This window comes from Pelodiscus sinensis, chromosome 8, assembly GCF_049634645.1.
Source record: "Pelodiscus sinensis isolate JC-2024 chromosome 8, ASM4963464v1, whole genome shotgun sequence".
NCBI lineage: Eukaryota > Metazoa > Chordata > Testudines > Trionychidae > Pelodiscus > Pelodiscus sinensis.
Genome location: NC_134718.1, coordinates 58,181,266 through 58,207,123, shown reverse-complemented (window position 1 = coordinate 58,207,123; position 25,858 = coordinate 58,181,266). Strand labels below are relative to the sequence as shown.

At 43.1% G+C, this 25,858-nt stretch overlaps 1 long non-coding RNA gene across 2 annotated transcripts; it reads right to left on the bottom strand.

Annotated features, from left to right (window-relative positions):
* Positions 1–1,802: 1,802 nt before the first annotated feature.
* LOC112545837 (uncharacterized) lies at positions 1,803–17,775 on the bottom strand. Of its 2 annotated transcripts, XR_012905812.1 has the most exons (4): positions 17,598–17,775; positions 15,171–15,348; positions 10,543–10,629; positions 1,803–2,726 (listed from the first exon to the last, which is right to left on the bottom strand). It is a non-coding gene; the product is annotated as an uncharacterized LOC112545837 (long non-coding RNA). The 2 variants fall into 2 exon arrangements; XR_003089390.2 differs by lacking the exon at positions 10,543–10,629 and having other exon boundaries at positions 17,598–17,768.
* Positions 17,776–25,858: the final 8,083 nt, after the last annotated feature.

Genomic DNA, 25,858 nt, shown 5'->3' with positions numbered 1-25,858 from the left:
AAGTTTGAATCCTTTCATAGTTTATCCAAGTTTCTTCATTTTGAAAATCACATTGGAAACATCAGAAGCTCAGATTTTCTTCCATGAAATTTCCAGATTTACTAGTTTCTAGGGCCATGTCTACACTACAGATAAGATCGAAGTAGCCGCAGTCAATATTCCAGTCAGCGGGTCCAGTGAAGACACACTAATTTGAACTGAGAGGATGCTCCCTTCTACTTCCCGCAGTGTAGACTATGCCAAAGTTAAGATAAGATACATCAACTTAAGCTATGCAATTAATGTAGCTGCAGTTGCACATCTTAATTAAAACTTATCCCCTAGGGTGTGTGTACACAGCAAGGGTTAACTTAAAAAAACTATGCAAATTGAGCTATGTCAATTATGTAACTTATTTCAAAATAATTTATTTCAAAATTGGGAGTGTCTACACAGTACTTATTTCGAAATAGAGCACTCTTCCTCCAACTTCCCTTACTCCTCATACAATGAGGGTTACAGGAGTCGGAGTAAGAAATCCTCCAGTTTGACAGTATTTTGAAATTATTTTAAAATAACCCCCCGCTGGATAGATGCAGACAGAGTTATTTCAAAATAACGTGAGTTATTGTTGCTATGTAGGTGTACCCCTAATATAAACATGGGGTAGAAGAACAATAATGCCATTAGTACTTGGAGGCTGTGTCTACACTGGCAAGTTATTCCGGAAAATCAGCCGCTTTTCCGGAAAAACTTGCCAGCTGTCTACACTGGCCGCTTGAATTTCCGGAAAAGCACTGACGATCTAATGTAAAATCATCAGTGCTTTTCCGGAAAAACTATGCTGCTCCCGTTCAGGCAAAAGTCTTTTTCCGGAAAACTGTTCCGGGAAAGGGCCAGTGTAGACAGCACAGTAGTGTTTTCCGCAACAAAGCCCCGATCGCGAAAATGACGATCGAGGCTTTTTTGTGGAAAAGCGTGTCTAGATTGGCCATGGACGCTTTTCCGGAAAAAGTGCTTTTCCGGAAAAGCGTCCTGCCAATCTAGACGCGCTTTTCCGAAAATGCTTTTAACGGAAATCTTTTCCGTTAAAAGCATTTCTGGAAAATCATGCCAGTGTAGACGTAGCCTGCCAGTGTTCTGGTTGAGCTACTTCTAAGCACTGGGAAGTAGAAAGGTAGTGAAATAAATCAAACTTTTGAACCTCAAAAAGGCTTGGAATCAGTTCAGTTTCTGTTTTGGTTGAATGCTTTTGTCAGATGTTATTTTAACTTGATTGGTTTGCCTATCACTAATTGTTCTGCAGCTGAAGTTGTGACACAATGGGATATATTCATATTTGGTTGACTGGTGGAGTTTCTACAGGGATGAATAGGGCTGGTTTTAGCCACTCATACTGAACTGATTGTTCAGATTCTTTTGTCAGTTATTTGGAGTAACTCTACTGAATTCAAAAGATTTATTCTGGATTTATACTTAAGTTCAGACTCCAGCCACATGGGATTGTACAGGATATATATCATGCAGAATTTGACCCAGTATAACCAAATAACAATGTTAGCTTTTTATTTTTAAAAAATCCTTTACAGTTGTAGTATAAATGGAAGTCACTGTAATGTTTCTTCTAAGTAGATTATCATCCGTTCTGGTTTATTCATTATTTCATTATTTTCATGGATCTGATTAAAAAATTGTTTATGTATTGTCAAATATAAGGATGATTGGTGACCTGTTGGTAAACGGTACTAATTTCCAGCAAGGAACTTTAATAATGATCACAACTGTAGCTATATTTATTAAAAAACTCTGACATGACTAAGACAAAGGAATGAAATATATTTAATTAAAGGTTTGAAGCGAAGTATTTGTTCCACTGGCAAATTAAAAGAAAGTCACTGAGCACGTTACCCTTTCATTCATTTATACTTATCTCCTTCCCCTCTGTTTACTTTCTGGTTTTTAATATCCAGCATTCATTTTTAGAAGTGGCTTGAATTACTGATAGTAGAACTGGGTGATAGTTTTAGCATTGGCTTTATCTATTTATTGATTTCTAGATTGGTTCTTCATTGCATTCCTGATTAAAGGTACAGATACCATGTGAAGGAAGCCTTGTCAGCCCTGAGTAGCTGCTCCTTATCAGCATTTGCTTGCTGTTTCTGCAGGCCTGATCTTGCATTGCAAGGATGCAGAGTGATCATTTACACGTTTCGCAATTATATTATTCATGTCTTCATATGGTACACGTAGTAATGCACTTACAGCATGGGAAATTCCAAAATGCTCTGTACTTGTAAATCTGCGTGAGTTTATTTTAAATATACTTCATTCGGAAGAAGGTAAAATGCCTCTAGAGATAAACGGTCATACATTTCCTGTTAGCTGACTGAACTGAATCCAGACTAAGTTAGTAATGACCAAAAGCTGTCCCTGTTTGAGAAATTTAAATTGTCTGTGTGGAAATCAGTAGTTGGGCACAGTATAAATACTGACAGACATAAAAGCCATCTTCTTAATTGACAATCACTTGCCCCCTTGTTGATCATTTCAATCAAAAAGCCAACACAGAGATTTAACTATCCTTTCAACCTAAAAGGGTCCCTTTAAAGCAGAGTTAAAGTAAATTGGCAGGGCACTGTGGGGAAACTTGTTCTTCAGATGCTTTAATTGTTCCTGTTGGCTGGATAAAAGATGATCCCATTCTTCAGGACTGGTGAGCCACCATGTGTCATCAGAAGAAACCTCACCTAAAAATCAAGAAAGAAAATATTGGAAATGTTTTGTATTATAACCCAGGCATGAACATTAAGTTTCCACCCAGGCCTACTAAGAGAAATTCTAGGCCCCATGACAGAAATCAGTGGGCCCCCTGACTCCGTCAGTCAGGACCACAAGCTCCCTCACCACCAAGATGCCCCAAGTGCAGCTCTCCTTGGCTGTGGTTTGCTCTTTGCAGCCAATGGGAGTTTCAAGGCTCCATGGCTACAGACACGTTAAGGAAATAAAGCAGTGCAGGCTTGCCAGCAGCTTACCCTGGCAGGCCCCATGATCCAGGTTTGAAAAATGCTGTTCTAGAGGATTCTACTCTTTGTGAAAGGTTATTGTATATACAATGTGGAATTGAGTGTGAAAAAGTTATTGCAGGATGAATATAACTGCACTAAGAGCACTGCTGTAGGCTAGGAACGATCAGTCATATTCTGCCCATTTTCAGTGAGAGCTTTTTGCTGGTGTTTATAAAATGCTGGTACCGAACACCTGACATATATTTCAGGAATACTGTCATTATCTATTATTTCTTAAACACAGAGGATGTGCTCAGTACTATACAGGACAAAAATGAAGACAGGCCTTGTTCAAGAACCTAGACGACAGACAGGTATGATAAGACAAAATTCCTTGATTCCCTTTGGGTTCAGTCATGATACCGTCTATTCTTTACAATTTAGACTATCTGCTACTTTAATGCAGCAAATAGATTCCTAATCTAGTTTGAGTTTCTTCTTGTAACCTTACTGGCTGAATTAATTTCTTTAGGAACTCTCTTGAATTAATGTCTGTCAGACAAGGCAAACGAATTGGCATTGATGTTATTTATTGATTTCAAGATTAGCTCTTCATTTCTTTCCTGCTGAAAGGTATAGACACTATTTGATAGAAAGCCTGCTGTCCCTGAGTATTTGTGCCTCCTTATCAGCAGGCTTTTGTGACTTTGGCAGAACTATTATTAGATTATGTTTCCAGTAGCAAAGTCATATTTCATGACCCACATCTGTTTATGCTTTCTTAGTTTTAGATCTGTAAGAGCTGGAGTTAGATAAGAATACTAATACGTGGTGTTCAGTCATTACCCTTTTGGTTTCACATGTGTGTCTCGTTGAAAAGAATGAAGTATATACCCCAGTTAAGATTTTTTAATTAGAATATCCTTAAGCAAGCATATGGTGAAGGCAATTTTCAAGAGATTTTTTTTGTGGGACGTTGCAGGAAAGGGCTTGGGAAGTTTGTAGAATCTTTTGGACCTTTCTATTACAGTGCATTGATTTTGTTAGGCCTTTGGAACCTGAAGAAACTCAGAGTCAGTTTTCAGTTTTCTCACCTCTAGGATATGATTGCATGTGCTTGGGGTAAAGTGGGACACATAAGGAACTGAAAGGCAGAGGAAGAGATGCAGAAAAACAGACTTAGAATAAGAAGAAAACCATCTAAAGTTTGTGGAGGTTTTGGACAACCTGCATTCAACATTACTTAATTAGTAGTAATTTTGGCACCCGATCGTGCCATGTACTGAGCAATTCATCTGTCTAATCATTTATATTGGGGCAGGCAAAACAAGGCCCGTGGACGGGTTCTGACCCCTAGGTTGACTCTCCAAGACTCCCAGGCACACACAGCAGCTAGCCACTTTAGAGCAGTCCCATCCTCCTTTAAGCAGCTGGCTGTTCCCTATGGTTCTCTCTGCTCCAAGTGCCAGGGGGAGGAGGAGGCTTCACACACTGCCACTAACCCCCAGCAAAATCTCTCAGCTCCTATTGGCCTGAAGCCACTAGGTAAGCTCCTCCCAGCAAGAGCATCTTTCTGGCACCCCAGCCCCTTCTTTCCCCCTAACTCCCTGTCCCAGGCCACCACCTCCTCCTGCCACAGGTCATCACCCAAAGCATCTCCACCCTTCTCCTCCAGGTCATAACTCCCTCCCAGACTCTATACCCTCTCTTAGACACCTCCTTCTGGCCAGAATCCTCTCCTGCACCCTTGCCCTCTCCCGGATCCTGCACCCTATGCCCCTGCCCCAGAATCCCAGATCACAGTCCCCCTCCTCCATCCAAACTCCCTCTCAGACCCTGCACCCCAGTCTCCTACCACAAGCTTTTTCTTGGACTCAACCTTCATCCCAGACCCAACACCCCCTCCATTAACCAAAATCTTGGACTGGCACCCCCTTCAAAAATTATTGGCCACCCCTGGTTTATACTGTCTTTGTCATCACAATATCTAAAGGCCAACACTTATTTAATAATTATTATTTTTTAAAACAACCATAATTTGGGGGTAGACAATGAAGTGAAAATTGTTAATATAGATTCAGAAATTGCTAAAGCCAGAAGGAACCACTGTGATCATGTAGTCTGATCATCTGAAGCCCTATGACTTCCCTAAATTAACTCTTGTTTGAACTAAAGCATAGCTGTAAGAAAAATATCTGATCTGGGTTTAAAAAAAATCAGTGATGGAGGGTATGTTGTTCCTAGGATTGATTACTCTCATTTAAATGTGTGCCTTGTTTTTAGTGTGAATTTGTCCAGCTTCCATTATGAAAGAGAGTGGTGTAGGTCTATGCTGGTTAGGCTTGTGTAGCAGGTATTGGTGCAAGAGGACCTAAATAGCCCTTGTCCTGTTAGCTCCGATCAAGGGGAACAGATTGGAGCCAGGGAAAAGACCTGATGCCAAGGGCTATCTAGGTTGTGAAGAAGCCAGAACTGGGGCCAGGCAGTGAGGGAGATGTCAATCACAGAGGGAGTTTGGAGGCCTTCTGAGGACTGAAAGAGGGGGAACCCTTCCCCCCGCCCCCGTAAAGACTGTATATAGTTGGGCATTGATGGTGGGACAAACTTTGGTGATGTACAACCCTGAGGTCTTTCTGAGCCTGATTTCAGAGGGCAACCAATGCCCAAGAAGGAGGGGCTGGTTGTGCACCACTTGGTCTTGGTCAGGATTTTGAGGGAATTATGTTATATAAAATACCCATGATAATGATAATGAGTAGTTCTGTGGCACCTTAGAGATTAACAAAGGTATAGGATCATGAGCATTCATGGGTAAAATCCACTTCATCAGATGAGTTGGAGTGGAAATAACAGAAAACAGGTTTCCACTCCACTTCATCTTATGAAAGGAGTTTACCCATGAAAGCTCATGATCCTAAACCTTTGTTAATCTTTAAGGTGCTACAGGACCACTCATTGTTTTTAAAGTTATAGGCTATCACAGCTACCCCTCTGGGACCTCTAACAATAATGATGTAAGGCACACATATAAGAAAGTACCACAACATTCTGCAGATAAAGTGCCCCATGCTACCATGTACAATAATAAAATTACAATATTTTAAATAAGTCTCAGAGGGGTTGCTGTGTTAGTCATAGTGAATGTAACTACATCTCTGCATAAACAACAAGGAGTCTGTGGCACCTTAAAAACTAAGGGATTTGTTTGGGCATATGCTTTTGTGGGTAAAAACCACTTTGTCAGATGATTACATGGAAAAACCACTTTGGTAGATGATTATGTGGAATACTGTGGGACTGGTTTCTGACAGACCAAGAGAAAGTGTGGTTCAGGAGAAATTAAAAAATGAAAATGAAGATGTGAATTAATTTGCCAGTATGAAGCTTTCTGTGGTACCTACTCTCTATACACAACCTGCAGCCAAATACTTGCTAGAAATCATGGGGAATGTATTATATTGTGAGATATTCAAATATCTCACACACAGACACGCACACACATTTTAAATGTCTGTGAGTCTGGATCACTGGGGGAAGCCTGACCTTCAAAAGGTATAAATGTTAGCTCTCTCCTTTGCATGGGCAGAATTTTATTTGGCTGTTCTATTTCCTGACCCGTGCAGCAAAGTGCTAGGTAATATATATTGTTATGGAAGGAGGCAGCCTTTTTATTTCCATTCTTTTCCCACTCCATGACTCTCAGACTTGTAGTTAATATTTTAGAGACCCCATAGAGAAGATGAATGTCATTCCATTTTTTGAAAGCTCTATATACCTGGTAGATGCAAATGTGACAGAGGCTAAATAGACCTTGGAGTTTTTATCATCACTCGGGGAATGGCTGGAGATCTCCACTGCTGCTCTTCTTTTTGCAAGGTCAAGCAGCAGCTTTGGAGGAGAGACTGTCAATACCTTTTCTGATTTTCACTTCCATAGGACATTTCAAAATTTCTATTTTTCATTCTAAAACTGAACAGTGATTCTCCAAAACAACCACCTCTATTAGCAATGCCATACCATATAAACTCATAATGCTAAATCTCCAGTGTGATGGCTCCCAAACGTTTTGTTTGCCTGTTTAGCCCCACATTGCTAATTCATTTTGATGCCAGTGAACTTCTGAGCACTTGACATAATAAAGATGGACCTGAGTCCTGACGTTCACATCCAAACCTCCTAGTGTTTTGGGGACAGATTAGCTCATCAGAAGTTTATCAAAACTAATCTTCTTCCATGAAATATTTGGGTTTTGATGAACCAGGATTTTTCTGAAACACACCGAATAGAAAAATTCATGGCCAACCCTACTGATTACATATTCAAGTACTTCACTGTCACATGATAGCGACCCAAATACTTTACTGTAGCTCAGTGGTCAGCAAGCTTTTCAAACCAAAGAGACAAACTACATCAAAATTCAGAACACGTGGTCAACAAAGAGCCATATAAGAATGCTCATTTGCATGACTAAAAATATATAATATTATTGGTAAGTGACATGACTAAAAATAATATAAATCAGCATTTCCCAAACTATGGGCTGTGGCCTGCTATCAGGCCGCGGGAAAAAAATACCGGGCCTCAGCATGCCTGGTGGCTGCCAGCAGGGCCGGCCTTAGGCTGATTCGGGCCCCGCGCCCCTGAACCCAGAAGTGCTGGCGAGTTACAGAGCCGGGGGCCCTGCTCCATCAATACGTGTCTCTCCCCCGGCTCTGGGGTCTCTCCCCTGGCTCTGCCTGGAGCGGGCCCAGGCCACCACGCTGGCCCCCCCGCGCGTCCTCCCACCCCACCCCATCCCCAGAGCGTCCCCGCCGTGCGTGGCTCCTCCTCACCACCTGCTGCTGCCCATGTGCGGCGTTGCACGTGGGTGGGGAGGACGCCCGGGCGTGACGTGATGTCACGGCCCGGGATTTTAAAACTCTTCGGAGGCATGTGGCGGGGCCACGCTGGCTCTGGGTTCAGCCTCTGGGGCCTGAGCGCGTCCTCTGGCCCCGCAATGTGGAAGGCAGAAGGTAGGGAACGGGCTTGGGTGGCGAGGCGGAGGTGGGCTTGGGCTTGGGCTTGGGCGGGGGGAGGGGTAGGCACCAAGGGACAGGGTGCAGGAGAGAGAGACAAATGGCAGGGGGCCAAGTGCAGACAATGAGGGAAAGGGCAGGAAGGGGAGGTGTCAGTGGGAGGGGGACAGGGTGATGCTGGGAGAGGAGAGGAGAGGAGAGGGGAAGGGCATTGGGGGCTGGTGGAGGAGGTTCTGGGAGAAGGCTTGAAAGAAGGGGTGGGCATGAGGAAGGCCAGGATGGAGCAAGTCATGTGTGAGGGCACAGAGGGGCAGGAGGGGAATGGGACAGAGAGTGGTGAGGGGGTGGGTATTAGGGAAAAAGAGGGCAAAGAGGGCAGGGGCAGTAAGGGAAGGGGGAGGCACCAGGAGGGTGCAGGGCTAAGGGAAGATGCAGGTGCCAGGGGATTCTGGGGTGAACTGTCTGGCTGGTAGACACACTCATGCAGCCTGAGCACATTTACCAGCCAGGCAGTTCAAAACTACAAACTGATAATCTAGTAATAATACAACTTACCTAATGAGAAAATACCAGACATGTTATATGTCTGGTATTTTCTCAGTTTGTTTGTTATATGTTTATATTTTTGGGCTGCAAAAAGCAGTACTGAAAAAAAAAGGGTTCCAACTAAAGTAAAAAGTTTGGGAAACCCTGGTCTTAGCAGCTTTCTGTCTGTCTTACAGTCCATTTATCCAATCCATATTCCTTAACTTGCTGGCAAGAATATTGTGGGTCACCATATCAAAAGCTTTGCTAAAGCTGGCACTGGGGGTTTTGGGAGGACCAGAAACAACTTATTTGAATATTCATCATTTGATTAATGAATATGCAAATATACAAATGAACATTACCAGTCCTCCAAAAGTTTGTGAATGGATTTACTGGTTTCCATGTCAAAAAGTTTGGGAACCCCTGGTATAAATGAAACAGTGTACTCATAGACTTTATTTAATGAGACTTCTGCTGCTGCATTTTTTTGCACATTTCTTTGACGTTTACATCATAACTGGTCAAATCCAGCCTTATGCTGTCCTCTGTCAATCTTACGGCAGGGGGCTGGGGGTTTGTGGGGGAGCAGGAGTCAGGGTTTGGATGTATGATGGGCTCAGGGCACAAGATTAGGGTAGGATTATGTTATGGCAGGAGGCTGGGGATGTGGGAGTGCAGGAGTCAGGGTTGGTGGGGTATGAGGAGCTCATGGTAGGGGTTTGGAGTGTGTGGGAGGTACAGGGAGCAGGTGCTGTGGGTGGGAGAGGGGCTGTGGGGCCAGATTACCTTACCTGACCAGGGCTGGACTGCTGCTCCCGGGCAGCAGTGGCTGGATGAGGGGCCAGCCAGATCATGGCCTCCTCTCCTACCCATGCTGCAGAATTGGGGGAGGGGGAGCCTTCCAACCCTTCCTGCAGCCAGATAGGAGCTGGATCATGGGACCTACCCCAGGATGGGGACAGCGGAAGGATACTGTGGCTAGATGGGGGCTGGGCCCCAATTGGGGCCTTATTGGCCAGGCTACCGCAGGAGCAGCTTCACGGCAGTCTTGGCCCCGGTTTTGGGAGCAGTCAGGCAGCCATCATGTGACCTGGCCTGGCTGCAGCTCTGGTCCTGGGGAAGAGCTGAAGCTGGTGCCAGGGCCACATGATGGCTGCCCAGCTGCTCCCAGGGTGGGGCCATGGGGCTAGGGTTGTGGTGTGGCTGTTCCTGGGGCTGCACAGCGACACTGGCCCTAGGAAAAGCCATACTGTGGCCCAGCTCCAGCTCCGGTACACAAGGCATCCAAATATGCCAAAAGAGCCATATTTGGTGCCCTACTGAGCCATATTTGGCTCCTGAGCCATGGGCTACCTACCCCTGCTGTGGCTGAACAGATAGAGCTATGGCAACGGCAGGCGTCTTTATCTGAAAGGGCAATGTTCTACTCATATACCTTAGTAATAATGCATTTAGCATGTGATTGCAATCACACAGAGGGTGAGTTGCAGGTTTTAGCCACAGTGCTACGTCCTTTCGGGGGGAGGAATATGTCATTAAGAGTTGGCACAAGGCCAGCTAGAGGGTCCTGGCATCAGAAACAGACCTGAGTAAGAAGTTACAGCAGTACCAGGTGCCCACACATTTCCTCTGCTAGCAGACTCACAGCCAGACCTGGCCTTTGGGCAAGGTGAGCAAGGCAGTTGCCTTGGTCCCCACGCATTCAGGGCCCCATGCTGCCCAGCTCCCACCCTGCCCACCTGGCTGCTCACTCGCAGCCCTGTCTGGGAGCCGCTCAGCCATGTGGCTCAGCCAACCACAGCATGCTGCCTTGGGCCCCGCAAACTCTTTGGCTGGGCCTGCACACAGCTGCCCAAGCACGGGCATGGGAGGAGGAGTGGCCAGGGTGGTTGGGCGATTCTGTGGTTCAGCATGTCTCCTCATCTGTCTCTACAAGTAGTGCGCCCACTGAGATCTAAAACTCCCCTTCCACAGTGGAATCCTTGTATGAGGACAAAGTAGCAAACGCTGCTTACCCTGCCTCAAGGAGGGAACGCCCCTGGGCTGCAAGGAGGCAGGCTGCTGTAGGGAGGTTCCTCTTGCTCATCCAAGTAAGAGTTTTTCTATGATTCAAAAGTTAAAATTCTTTTTACCTTAGGATTTCCAATGCACCCACAGGGCAGTCTGAAGCCATTTTCCTTTGGCAGCCATCTACAAGCTGCTAGAAATTAAAATGACCATTACATGTTTACTGGTAGTGAGAAGTGTAGGCCCTGAGTAACCAAGACCTGATAGTTGCTAGTTTCTATCACCCTGGCCTATACTGGACTTTTACTTTTAGTGGTAGATGTTGTGTTTATCTGAATTCTCTGTGTGCATACAGATAAAAATATCTAACAGTCTTACTGGAAGATTGCAATGTAATCCTCTTTTATGCTTACAATCTGGAACATAAACACACATCATCAAAAAACAGAGAGAGAGAGACAAAGCTGTCTGGCAGTTCCCTAAGGCCAGGTCTAGGGAAGGTCAGCTTAAACTACAAAACTCCAGCTATATAAATAATGTAGCTGGAGTCAACATACCTCAAACCGAGCTTGATGCTGTCTCCACAGCAGGAAGTTGTTTGGAGAAACGCTCCTATTGGCTTCCCCTACTCCTTGCAAGGAGTACCATCACTGGTGGGGGTGCCCTCAGCATTCAGTTTAGTGGTTCTTTACTAGACCTGCTAAATCAAACCCTGGAAGATCTATTGCCAGAGCATGAATCCTCTGGTAAGAGGAGACATGGCCTAAGGCAGATAGCATAACTTATTCCCACCTTGTTCTAGGCTTCTTTTTTACCAGACTATCTACTGCAAGATCACATGCTTCACTAGAGAGCCACTAGCCTGCAAGCTGGACCAGGAAACCACCCTCGCTTGAAATTCTAACACAGTCCTCAGTACACTACAACAGAGAGCTCGCTAAGAAGCTGATCTCTAAAAAGCTCTCTCTCCACTGGTTTACCTCCTGGACAATACATCTCTTATTTGGTCTTCAAAATCAGAATCATCCACAGAACCAGCAATTTTATTACAGCAAATAGATGATCAAGGAGGCAGACTGGAGCAATCCATACCTTTGGATGCTAGGAGGAAGATGAGCTATGTGTGTCATCACTGGCATGCTGGAGATTAACAAAGTGGCTACGTCTAGACTGGCATGATTTTCCGGAAATGCTTTTAACGGAAAAGTTTTCCATTAAAAGCATTTTCGGAACAAAGCGTCTAGATTGGCACGGACGCTTTTCCGCAAAAGCACTTTTTGCAGAAAAGCGTCCGTGCCAATCTAGACGCGCTTTTCCGCAAAAAAGCCCCGATCGCCATTTTCGTGATCGGGGCTTTTTTGCAGAAAACAAATCTCAGCTGTCTACACTGGCCCTTTTGCACAAAAAAGTTTTGCGCAAAAGGGACTTTTGCCCGAATGGGAGCAGCATAATATGTCCGCAAAAAGCACTGATTTCTTACAGTAGGAAGTCAGTGCTTTTGTGGACATTCAAGCAGCCTGTGTAGACAGCTGGCAAGTTTTTCCGGAAAAGCGGCTGATTTTCTGGAAAAACTGGCCAGTCTAGACACAGCCAGTGAGAACAGAACAGAAATGAAACCCTAAAAATGCTGTAAAGCTTCAAAACAGATCATGCACTCAGTATGGCCATTTGTAAATAGATTATGCATATTTTATATAGCTGGAGATATACCATCTCATAGAGCTGGAAGAGACCCTGATAGGTCATTGAATCCAGTCCCCTATCCTTAGGGTAGGACCAAGTACCAGCCCTGGCAGATTTGCCCCATATCCCTAAATGGTCCTTTCAAGGATTGAACTCACAACCCTGGGTTTAACAGGCTAATGCTCAAACCACTAAGCTATACAATTGCTAGTATTAGATAATACTAGTTTCCATAAAGTCTGTTGCCTGAAATGTGATTTAAACTGGAATTCCATTTGCCTTCTGCTGAGCTAGTCTAAATCAGTTTACACAAAGTTCAAAAGCCATTCTTTCTCTCACTCACTCGCACACACACACACACTCTGAAGTTGGTCCAGTGAAAACCTTGTCTCTCTAATAACTGTAACTGTGTTGGTTCCAGAAATAGAGTTATAATACTGAATTTTAAAAAATAAGAATTCTGGAAGGGATGTAAACCTAAATGTTTCATGACATTAGCCCCAAACACTAACTATTAGTGTTGAAACACTTCCTGGGGCAGCTAATCCTATAACTTCCTACTGTTGAATTTCTTCCACCTTCTTCTGCAACATCTAGTACAGGCCTTCATTGCAGATGGGACATCGGAATAGATGAACCACTATTTGGGCAATTCCTATGCTCTTAACTGAGAACTTTGGGTATCTCCTTGTATGCAAAGTTAGATGTGCTGATTGTCTTCCCAGTAATAAATTCATTTTCATCATCTTTATTTCACTACTTAAATCCATTTACAAGTGAGCTAACACCTGCTCTCATGCTGCATTTTCTGTTTCTATCACCATCTTGAAAAGGCCACACCTGTCATCTGCACTCAGATTTATTACTTCAATGGCAATTTTGTCATGATTTGGCCAAACCTTCTTCAATGAAATTTATTATCCAGCTCTAATCAACTTAAAGAAGATTAACATTAAGAAAGCTAGGGGAATATTGTGATAGCTTTACTGACATTGAATACCTTATTCTGTAAGTAGTTCCACTGATTTTTTGTGGAGCAACTTATTGTGTAAGGTTCTTTTCACCATGAGCAAGGTAACCATAATCTGACTCAGTATCATAGAAGTCTAGAGTGAAAGATACAAACAGGTATCACAAATGCCTACTCTAGAGAAGAAGAAGAAGAAAAGGAAGTAGATATTTGTCAATAAGCAAATATTATCCCTTATTAAGGGAACTGAAACATATGTACTTCCATATGCATGTTTTGTGTGCGTGATTGTTAGTGCTAACATTTATGAAATTGTTTGTGTTTATAGTCTTTTCATAAACACACAACAGCTGTCTGAGTTCTTGTGACTGTCCTAAATTGTAAACCAAGTCTGTCTGTCCATCCGTTTCTTCTAGAAACCTCCTAAACTTGGTATGCAGCTTCCCCTTATCATAACTTAAAGAAAGGTCAGGGTTTGATTGTGTGTGGGATAGAACCTCCTCCCCAATTCGTATGGGGATGCATAAAAAGAACTCCCCCTACATGGTGAGAGCTAGGATCACTAAATTTGGTGTACATCTTCCTTTAGCATAACTTAAATGAAGGTAAAGGGTTGGTTGTGCCAGGGTTATGGGATGTGCCTGGAATGGGATTGCTTCTCAGAAAACCACGAGGCACGGAATGACCAGGCAGGTGAAAGGCACTGGCTGGAGGTTCGCCTCCCCCATCTGGGACTGCCTCAGCCCTGAGCCTCCCACTACCCAGGCACTCTTTAGGGATGGCAGAGGGGGCTGATTTATACAAGAACATCGCTTCATGTTCCCCTTCATGAGGGAGTGAGAGGAAAGTGCAGTTTTCTGTATTCCTCCCTCTAGGGAGCACAGGAGGCAGCTGAACCTGGACCTGCCCCAGATAGGAGATATGCATCCCTTCCCCAGCTGTGCCCGCTGGAGCTGCAGCAGCCATGAAGAAACGCTTCTCACCTGGCCCCAAGCTGCTGCAGTGAGAAAGGTCTGTGGTAGTCCTTTCTCCCCAGGGCTGCCTGCATACTGAACCCCTCAACCCCAGGATCACAGCAGAACAATGATTCAAATGAAGCATGGACATTTTCATTTTATTTAAAAAAGTGAATTGAATTAAGAGCCCACGCAACCCCAGGTAAATCTTCTAGTTATTTATATTACTTTGTATGTTATACAAAAGTTTTCCCCTTTTCACCGGTTATTTTATCAATTTAAACATTTCTCACTTGGAAAAAGCAAGTCACCTTGACCAATCGAACTCCCTCAATACATCTGTCTACTTAAAAAAAGTATCAACAGTTGATCAATTTAATAATGCACACGTTTTATACTATTTAAACAACGGAATTTTGTGCTGCAAAAATATCCTTGGGAAAAAATATAGCATGGAGAGAATAAATAAGATCCCACTAGACTTACAGTGTTTTCTCTCCTGTATTAAAGGAGGAGGTAAGGCAGCTAAAAACCCTTTAGAAATTAAATTTACTTTCTCCTGGCTGATTTAACACCTGGTAAAGCCCAGACAAACACCTGCTTCATTAAGCAGGATAAGTCAGTTATAACTCACAGGAAATGCATTTCAGTCCATAGCTTAAAATATTTAGGTTTAGAAAAAAATTATTAAATACCCTTTAATGTATCATTATAACTAACAGTCCACAAGTCATTCTATGGCAGGAATATCAATTGCTAACCATGGTAAGTATGTGAATGGGATGCAGCAGTTTTTTAAAAAGTGATACTGCCTAATAGTTTAAAACTTTGCCTAAGGTCTGATCCCCAGCCCATTTATGTTAATGGAAAGACCTCCTTTGACTTTAGTGGGCTCTAGATCTGGCTTCTAGCGTACAAAGTTATATGTAATCAATTGAACATTTTTTCCCGGAGGTGTTGTTGATTGGATCAGAATATTTGTAATTCCCTAAGGCCCTTATTTTGAGCAATTAAAAAATGTCAGTACCTTTAGCTGGAGGTAACAGGAGAAATAGATGAAGAAGTTTCTCTCGAGCCATACAGATGGGCTAAGCAAACTTGGCATTTGTGGTTAGTGCGTATTTTCATTCAAACAATCTGTCAGTCAAGTCCCAATAATTTGGCACGGAGCTGTTACCAGACAATGTCCCCATCTGTGAAAGAAACTGGCACAGGAAATTGACTCATTTATACTGGTTGGGAAAATTACCAACAAGACAAGAGGCTGAGTTGACTTTAATGTTTGATTTTTATCTCGTTGCTCATACCTTATTAAAATGTATTTGGCTGTGTCTACATTGATGCGATCTTGCGCAAAAGCGGCTTCTTTTGCGCCAAAACTTGCTGCCTGTCTACAGTGGCTGCGAGTTCTTGCGCAAGAACACTGACGTTCTAATGTATGAAATCAGTGCTTCTTGCGCAAGAACTATGATGCTCCCGCTCAGGAACAAGCCCTCTTGCGCAACTGATCTTGCGCAAGAAGCCAGTGTAGACAGGCAACATGAATTTCTTGCGTAAGCAAGCCCTATGGTTAAAATGGCCATCAGAGCTTTCTCGCGCAAGAGAGTGTCTACACTGGCATGGATGCTCTTGCACAAAAGCACATTTCTTGCGCAAAGGCACATGCCAGTGTAGACACTCTCTTTTGGAAGAGTTTTTGCACAAGAACTCTTCTGCAAAAGAAGCCTCTGAGTATTCTGCAACAGGAGCCCAAATCACTGCCGGTTACAAACCTGACACTACCAGAGACTTTGATCCTTGGCATTTTGTACAATAAGGGCCACATTGTTAACTTCAATCAGATACATTAAAATTCTGTTCATTGATATCATTTAAAGTATGGCAGCCACATAACTAGGTGTGTTTGCAGCTAAAATCCTCAAACATACCACAGTATAATACAATAGTATAGTAGTTGTACCATTATAGTATCACTGTTTTACACTAGAGTAGTTCTGAATCCTTTACTATAGAATACTGTGGCTAGAGTCAAAGCAATCTCAGATGTCTACCAATCATTGGATACAATTATTTCATTGTAATAGGCTACTATAAATGATGTACTTCTTACAGCATAAAGAATAGACAATATGTTTAAAGGCAAAAGGGCTACCTGGCACTAGACCCTACATGGGAGCACTGATGTTTGTGAAGAAAGTGGCACGTTACCAGTCCTTTTGTTTGGGGAACATGACAAAATTCACAGGCCAGATCCTTAACTCGAGTAAATAGGTCCAGCCCCATTGAATTCAGTGGAGTTATGCCAATTTATATCAGCTGAGAATCTGGCCCAATGACTTGTCCAGTTTATACCAGTTAAGGCTTTGACCCCCAAAAGCTTAATACTTACCTATGCTAATGAATAATGCAAAATTGGAGTGGAGAGATCTTGTGCCCCGCAGAACCAGCTAGTAGAGGGTAGCAAATGCCCTTTCTTTGAAAGGGTCATTATGCTCCTCCAAGTTTCCCAGAGATAGACACTATGAATCTAATTGTTCATTTACATACACTAGTTGTACACCAGTTTAACTCCATAGATCAGAGTTGTTGATGAATGAATGTACCCCCCTTCTTTGTGTCTGTGGTAGTTTATGTCCGCAAAATACTGTCAGCTAGCTATGAAGGCAGAATGGAGTGCAGCAGCTGCTGACTGGATGCCCAGCTCTGATTGCAGCATCACACTGGCAGCACAAGAGAAGTAACGGTGACAATGTGAAAAGTCATATTTGTCAGTACCACTTTTCATAGCGGACTTATTGTCCTATTTTTACCCTTGCTTCGGCACTGCTGCTACTTTCCCCAACCAGGTGAGAGATTGGGGCTGGGGGAAGTATATCTTAGACCTGGGTTGCCTTCTGCTGAAGGACTGACTGGGGCACTGGAACACTTTCAATAGTGGGGTGTTGAAAGCCAGCTCCTTTCAATGAGACACAGGAGGTAACTGCCATACAGCTCTCAGCAGTGGTGAGGCCTCATCTGGGGAACTGTGTCCAATTCTGGGTGCCACATTTTAGGAAAGATGGGGACAAACTGGAGAGCGTCCAGAGGAGAGCCACAAAAAGGATAAAAGGGCTGGGAAATCTGATCTATGAAGAAAAATTAAAAATCCCTGGGCATGTGCAGTCTTGAGAAAGTGGGACTGAGCGGGAAACCTCATGCCAGTCTTCAAAAATATGAAGGGCTGTTATAAAGAGGATGGTGATCATTTGTTCTCCCTATTCACAGAAGGTAAGACAGGAAGTGATCTGCTTAATCCACAGCAAGGGAGATTTAGGTTAGATAATAGGTAGGAATTTGTAACTATAAGGATAGTTAAATTTTGGAATAGGCTTCCAAGGAAGATTGTGGAACCCCTACCACTGCAGGTTTTAAGACCTGATGAGACAGACATTTATAAGGGGTAGTCTTGGTTTACCTGGTCCTGCCTCAGCTCAGGGTGTTGATCTAGATGACTCTTCCATGTCCCTTCCAGCCCTACATGTTTAAGATTCTATTTCCTACATAACAAAAGCAATAGAATCAAGGACACTGTTTTGGGAGAGCAGGGGGGCGGGGCAGCAGCTGTGCGTATGGAGATGTGGATTGCTTTTCTTCCTGTTCCCCTGACGATAAGGGAGCGAGGGAAAAGTACTTGGATTCCATGAATTACTCCTCTGCCCCATCCCTTCACCAGCCAGGAATGAGAGGCATGCACGGAATCCAAGTACTTTCCCCTCACTCCCTTATCGTCAGGGAAACGGGAAGAAAAGCAAGCCATGTCCTGGTAGCACGGCTGCTGCCCCCTCCCCACCCTGCTCTCCCAAAAGAATGCCCTTGAACAGAATTCACTCGGGAAGTCCTGCACCAGGCTCAATAATTTGTGGCCAAACTGAAGCAGATCTTTTAGAAACATTTCCTGTCTTGATTTAAAGACTTCATCTGATGATGAATCTGACATGTTCTTTGGCAATTTCTTTCCTCGCTGTTAAAAACAGGCACCTTGCTTGCACTTTGAGTGAGTCTAGCTTCAACTTCTAGCCATTGGAGCTTTGTCTGCTGTTTAAAGAGTGATTCTGTAACAGCTAGTTTCACTCTGTGAAGATACCTATAGGTATCAATGATACTTCTCCTGATTGTTATGGTATTAATAACATAACATAAGAATAGCTATCGTAAGTCAGAACAAAGGTCCGTCTAGCCCAGTATCCTGTTTTCCAAGAGTGGCCAATGCCAGGTGCTCCAGAGGGAATGAATAGAACAGATAAGCATTGATTCCTCCCTTGTTGCTCATTCCCAGCTTCTGACAAACAGAGCCTAGGGACACCATTCTTACCTATCCTGGCTAATAGCCATTAATGAACTTATCCTCCATGAATCTATCTAGCTCTTTTTTGAACCTTGTTAAACTCCTAGTCTTCACAGCATTCTCTGGCAAGGAGTTTCAAAGGCTGACTGTGAGCTGTGTGAAGAAAAACTTCCTTTTGTTTGTTTTAAATTTGCTATCTGTCAATTTCATTTGGTGACCCCTAATTCTTATGTTATGGGAACAAATAAATAACTTTTCCTTATTTACTTTCTCCACACAAGTCATGATTTTTAGACCTCTGTGATATCCCCCTTAGTTTTCTTCTTTATAAGCTGAAAAGTCCCAGTTCTCTCTTACAGCAGCTGATCCAACCCCCGTAATTTTTGTTGCCCTTTTCTAAACTTTTTCCAGTGCTGAGAGATCTTTTTTTTTTTTTTAGATGAGACAACCACATCTGCACACAGTTTTCAAGATGTGGACGTACTAGGGATTTATATAGAGGCAGTAAGATATTCTTTGTCTAATTTTCTATCCTTTTAAAAATTATTCCTAACATTCTGTTTGCTTTTTAATTGCTGCTGCACATTGAATAGATGTTTTCAGAGAATTATCTACAATGACTCAAAGATCTCTCTCTTGAAAGATAATACCTAGTTTAGTCCCCATTATTTTATACCTATAGTTGGAATTATATTTCCAATATGAATTACTTTTTATTTATGAACATTAAAATTCATCTGCCATTTTTTTGCCTAGTCACCTAGTTTTGTGAGATCCTTTTACAGCTCTTTACAGTCTGTTTTGGACTTAACTATCTTTAGAACTGAGATTCGGCTTGCTGCCAGGCCTGGGGCCCCAGCCTCCAGAGGTCCGTAGTGAGTCAGCATGGCCCCCCCGCTGTCACGAACTACTACAGTCACCAAATGAAATTAATAGGTAGTAGGCTTAAAACAAACAAAAGGAAGTTTTTCTTCACACAGCTCACAGTCAACCTGTGGAACTCCTGCAAGAGGATGTTGTGAAAACCAGGACTTTAACAGGGTTCAAAAAAGAGCTACATAAATTCATGGAGCTTAGATCCATCAATGGCTATCAGCCAGGATGGGTTGGAATGGTGTCCCTAGCCTCTGTTTGTCTGGAAATGGATGATAGAAGATGGATCACGTGAGTATTACCTGTTGTGTTTCCTTCCTCTGGGGCATTGGCCACTCTCGGCAGACAGGATACTGGACTAGATGGACCTTCTGTCTGACCCAGTATGGCGTTCTTATGTTCTTGTGTTCTTATGATGACCATTCCTTCTCCCACAAAGGTCAGTGGCAAAACCTATTTGGCTTCAGTGGTAGTGTCACTGAGGGTCTATATACACTGCAGATATCAACATGGTTGAGCTAGTTTTAATCTAGCTCACCAAGGTACTAATAGCTTTAATTTTTATTTTTTCCTTTGATTGGAACTGCCCAGGCATAAATTCTCTAGCTTAGCTGATTTCCCCACAGTAAAAGTTGCTCTTACTCCAGGACCAGTTATGTGTATCTTTTCCATCTTGTTGGCAGAAAGCAGGGAAAAGGAGTTGTGTTTGCGCTTGCGCATGTATGTGCACATATTATGACAGGGTCAGGCCAGAGGGATACAAATGAGTAAAGGAAGGTGGCTATATTAGCCTCAGACTGAATAAATCTCTGTTTCCAGGGTAAACTGGCAAACTCTAGTCCATAACCAGCAAGAACGTTTCAGAATCAATCAGGGCAATTAAGCACTTGGAACTAATTAAGTGGGTTTACAGAATCAAGTGAGCCAAGGCTAGTTAGAACACCTGTGGACAATTAAAGAACCATTTGAGCATGGTTATAAAAAGAGCTTCTCTGTAGTTAGGGTGCGTGGAGTTGAGACGATGGAGGGAGCAACACAAAGAATCTAGGAGGAGCAAGCACCAGCGGCTTCTAGTAGGAAGAGCTTGATGTAAGTGGGGGAATGGTCCTGGTATTGTGGGGAACTTTCCTGGCTTCTATACTACCCCGGAGAAATGGACCAATGAAAGGATCTGAGTCCCCTGCTCCTACTTCCTTTACCCAATGGCCTCCCTGACCCTGACGGCTCCCCTTCCACTTTCCTGAGTAGCAGAGTTCTCGAAATCCCGACAAGGCTGGGCCCAGGTTTCCTGGGGCTTAATCCCCGACCTTGTAGTCACTAGGGGCAGGAGTTAGGGTGTCCCCACTCTGGGGTGCTTGCTTCACACTGCATGCTTTCTTGGCCCAGTGATCATTTCATACAGTTCAAAGCAAATACAATTTATTAAACATCAACTGATTAAAGAGAAAAAAAATTAGAAAGTTTAAATGAGAACACACAGTCCTGCTCTGTAGCACGGGGACATCACAAATAGCAGTTTGCAGAGTGTAAGGACAGTTCAGTCTGTTTCTTACAGGTCCCAGGGCTCTCTCTCAGGACCTGGCTATGCTGCAGGGGGGCTGCAGGCTGGACATGCTTGCTCTTGCAGTGACCACATGGCCTCAGGCTGTAGGTGGCAGGACCCCTCTCCCAGTCTGGCCTTTAGGGCCTCTTGCCTGGTGGTGTCTCCCTGCCCAGAGCCTCTCCCCCCGCTTTGCTGGTCCAAGCTGCTCACCACACCCAGCTGCAGGCTGTCCTGCTCTGCCAGTCTCCAGCTCCTTGTGTTGCTTCTCTGTCCCCTTTGGCTCTCTGATTACTGCAAGTCTGCTGCTCACCACAGGGTCTGCGCTCCTTGGGCTGTGTGTGCCTGGCTCTGTTGCTGCAGGACTGCCCCTTAGCACAGGGTCTGGGCTCCCTGGGCTCTGGCACTGCAGGTCGGTCTCTCCACACAGCTTGCTCTTCTTAGCTCTCTCTGCTTTCTCTCAGAAGGACCTAGAAAATCCCAGTTCACATGGAGGACGGGACCTGGCCTCTTAATTTTCTCACTAGCCTGTCCAACCTGTCAATCAGGCTGAGCTGGAGTGTTGGCTGCTTTCCATTGTCTCTGGGGTCTGGCCGTCTCAGGGCCCTGATTTCTCATGGACCCTTCTCCTTTTGGTACAGGGAGCTGGCCAATCAAAAACTCCCACTGAGTTTTAGTAAGGGGTTAACAGTCCCCTGACACTGAGATAAGAAAGGTGTTGGGGGAAGGTGTGGGGAACTAGCCCAGAGATTTTGTAGCTATCTTGCAACTGGTGTTGGAGACCTTTATAGGCAGCTGCTATTACAGGGTCCTGGGCTGGAAGCTGGAGTAGAGGACGGGCCAGGGTTCCCTCCCTCAACACCTATTTCCCCATTTCCTCTCAGGAAAAATACTGGCTGGGAAAAAGAAGGAGGTTTACTTATCCCTGTATTATTTGGGGTCCACTGAGACTATGGAGTTTGGTTTCTCCCTATACTTTACACTGCCCAATGGTGAGAGTAGCTCAACAAAAAGCAAGCTGTTGCCGGAGGTGTGGTGCATAAATTGAGGGCTGCTGTGAGCCTCTGAGGAAAGCAATCCATCTGAAAGTGCAGGACCTATCAGGACCCATAGGATCCCTCTATGGATCAGAGAAAATCAAAGAAATATAACTTGGTTAACAATATTCAAAATAGCACTAAAAGTGGTAACTTAGAAAATCGAGAGTAATAAAAAGCCTTTAATTATTTAGTTAAAATGAATAGGATGTAGAACAGAACATTTAAGAGTTAGAGCCAGTCCTGCTATGGGGGATGATAGAAAGGAGGGGCACTAAAATTCCATTTGAATAAAATTTTAAAAATCATCTCTAAAGGAAGCCACTGATTCTTGAGGTAGAATTAAACAGTCTTCATAAAAGGATGGAGACAAATATATCATTTGAAACACCTGAACAAAGAAAACCCGTGAAAATTAACTTAAATTGTTATTAGACAGATGAATACACATGTATAAATGTAAATTTTTGAGTTTGCAGCTAAAACAGGGGGAACACTGGTTTGTTTGTCTTAAACAGAGAGAGGCTTCCTAGGAGTTTTATGATACTCTACAGACATTTGGGGGAAAGATGATGCTATAGATATAAAAGGATTTTTCCAAAAATTAAAGAATTGTGTGGGTTGAAAAAAAGAAGTAAATAAACGAAACACTATGCGAACAGAGAATGGCTAAAATAGATTATCAATGGAGGTATTATACATGAAGGCTATGTCTAGACTGCAGCAGAGGTATCCCCGAAAAGCTATCTGCATCCAAGGAACATGTCCGCTTTTCTGAAAAATATTTCCGAAAAGCAGATGTGTTCTTTCACCATCCCTATAAATCTCGTTTCATGAGGAAGAAGGGATGGCTTGAAAGAGAAAGTTTTTCTGAAATTTGGCAACATGTAGACATGCCAAATTTCAGAAAAGCTTCTTTCGAAAGAAAAGCAGAAAAAGATACTGCAATTTGCGTATCTTCTTCTGACTTTTCTTTGCAGTGTAGACCTAGCCAAAGATTGTTTGGTTGGGCTTTGTGGGAAGATGGGAACTGGTATTCAACCCTGTTTTGTTTGTTCTAAAGTGTGCAGTAGAATATACAGCAAACTATGCACATGCAGTGCTCTGGATTTATGTTTGCACTGCTGTGAAATAATCACAGATGCATTCTTGGGATCAGACTATTAATGAATATAACAGGCACCCTGCTTTGCCATCCTTGGAATGGAGCAAATGTGAGGACCATTTCAAGAAGAAAATTCTCCCTTGGAAAACTGTCTTCCTTGATGTGTGAAGGAAAAGAATTCAAGTATAACAAAGACCATGCATCCAAATAAATAAGGCCTGCAAACAGAGTAATTTTGTTTCACAATGCTAAAGACTTTGTTAATATGTTGTGCTTGAGATTATTTCTGCATTTTTATTGTAGTACAGGCAATTATTGTCACTCTGCAGCAGAATTGTTATTACTGCTCTTAATACACCACTTCACTGGCTAACTTAACATGTAGTGCTATAATGGACATTTTATTTGAAAAAATAATGAGTGCAGCCTAAGGTTTAATGAACCATGTGCTAGAACTTTACATTGATTATCCTATACTGCAGCTACCCAATGCTAAGCATCTTTTACACAGCATTTTATATTAAAAACCAAAGTTTGAATTAATTAGTAAAGTGATTCTTTCCTGCAGATTAGCACAAGGAGTCTTGTAATCCTCTGATTCCTACATCATAATTACTTTTCTTCAGGCTACTAATTAGGGATGTTATTAAAATATCCACCTAGCAATATCTTCCTCTTGGTGCCTTTATTACTTGAGCTGCATGATAGGATTCTTGTGTGTTTAGTCATCTGTAGCAAAATAAATTTTAAAAAGAGGAAGTGGTCTTCGGGGTTAGAGAATGGAGACAGAAGACATAGATTTGATTCCTGGCCCTATCATAGATACCTGGGCAAAGAACTTAATCCCTCTGTGCCACAGGTCCTTGTCTTTAAAACTGGGATATAGTATTTCCTTTTTCCTACCCTATAGCAATCTGCTCTTTAAGACTATCAGTTCTTTGAAGCCGGGGCTCTCTCCATGATGTATTGGGATAGTGCCTAGTGCAAAGACATGATCACAGTTGGAATTATTAGGTGCTGCCAGTGTCACGGTACTGTCACAGAAGACTTGTCAAAATGGCTGAGTCCATCCATTTGCATGTAGTTGAGGTTTTCAAAACAAGAGATGCACTTACAATTCTATAAGTACCCCAGCTACCATTGACTTCAACTAGGCCAGGCTGAAGTCACACATCAAAAGTACCTACCATTCAAAGCAAAATCTCTTTGGTGGTGTCTTTTTGAAGGAGTTGGTTAATTTTGACTATGTGATAGGTGTTTACAACTAATGGAGATTAAAATATTCCAAAAGCAACTGACTTTTCAGATTCAAGTCATGACTGATGTTACTCTGAACTGAATGATATCCCAGACCCTAGCATTGCAACCTCTTTCCTGAACTTTTCTAGGTGATTTATGTAGATAGACTCGAGTAAACCCAAACTCAGCTGAAGCCTGTTTCAGCTGTGGTTTATTGCGCAAGCCATTATTTTTTTATTGTTCTGATTTTATGACCCATAAAATTTGGACCTAACTGTTCTCAGAAACAGACATGGAACTTAGATCATGAAACTTCTGCAAAATTGGAGCAATGATATGAACTTTTGACTTTTTTCTTTAAAAGGTTGAATGGAAATTGTCAGTCTCTGAATGCTTCTGAAAAAAAACTTTTGCACAAAAATGCTTGCTTATGAATTTAGAACGAGCTTCTGGAGGGCAAGAAAGGGGTGTGATATATGCGTGTGAATGTGATTATGGGGCATTCAAGCACTATGTGGTCCAGGGGTTCTGAGATCAGGTCACATTTTGGCCCATGAGAAATATTCCACAGCTTGAACTCAGACAGTACTTAACGCATGTCATTTATCAGGCATAGATCATTACTGATCTATATTACATTATTGATTTTATTATTTACCTCCCACCACCACTCCGGGATCTGTGACCATTGAATGAATCTGTGCATCCTAATGAGCCACTGAGCTAGCTGATTTTAACCAGCTTAGGCTGTATGCTTTCTATGGGCTGTAAATTTAGGAGCTGCGTCTATGTATTTTCCTAGTGAAATTGTCAGAACTTGACTCATTTGACTGCCCTGACTCATTTTTGGTAGAACCCGTCTTCTGGTTCTATTAAAAAAGTGATGGTGAAGAGGGCTTTTTTTCAAGGGGTGTGACAGATCTGCTCACTGCCACAGTACCTCCTGCTAGCCAGTCTTGGGAATTAGCTCTTCCAGGTCTGCAGCACCTTCTTCCGGCCAGTGACTTGCCCTCTGTTAGCTCTCTTTTTCCAGTTATCCACCATTTTGCATCAGGACCCATTTCACTGTGGTGCCTCTTCCCATGGGGTACGGCCATGTGGCAGCACCCACACTCTGGGGTTCTTGCCTCCTGGGGAACCCCGTTATCCCTATGCCACCATGTTAGGATACAGAAATTCAGGTCTGCCTGTAAAGGCCCATGCGTTAAGAATTTAGGTGTATTATTACCATTTTGCTAATTGCAGATGTTAGGGTTGCCAGTTGGTTTCAACAGAAATACCGGACACACTTGACATTATATCACAATCTACATGACATCTTATTTAGAAAATACTGGACATTTATATTGTCTCATTTGTTTCCCGAACGGAAAGCTCAAATACTGGACTGTCCGGTTCAAAACCGGACACCTGGCAACCGTACCAAATGTACAAGAACAAAAATCAAAATCACAGTCTAGCTGTAAATGATGGTCTGCAGCCTTGTCCTTTAGCTAAGGCTTTTGGCTAAGCAGCAGGGGCATCCATAAGCTGGGAAATTTACAGTCATGTCCTGACATTCCGAACCAGATGCATTTGAAATAAGGCAATTTGAGGC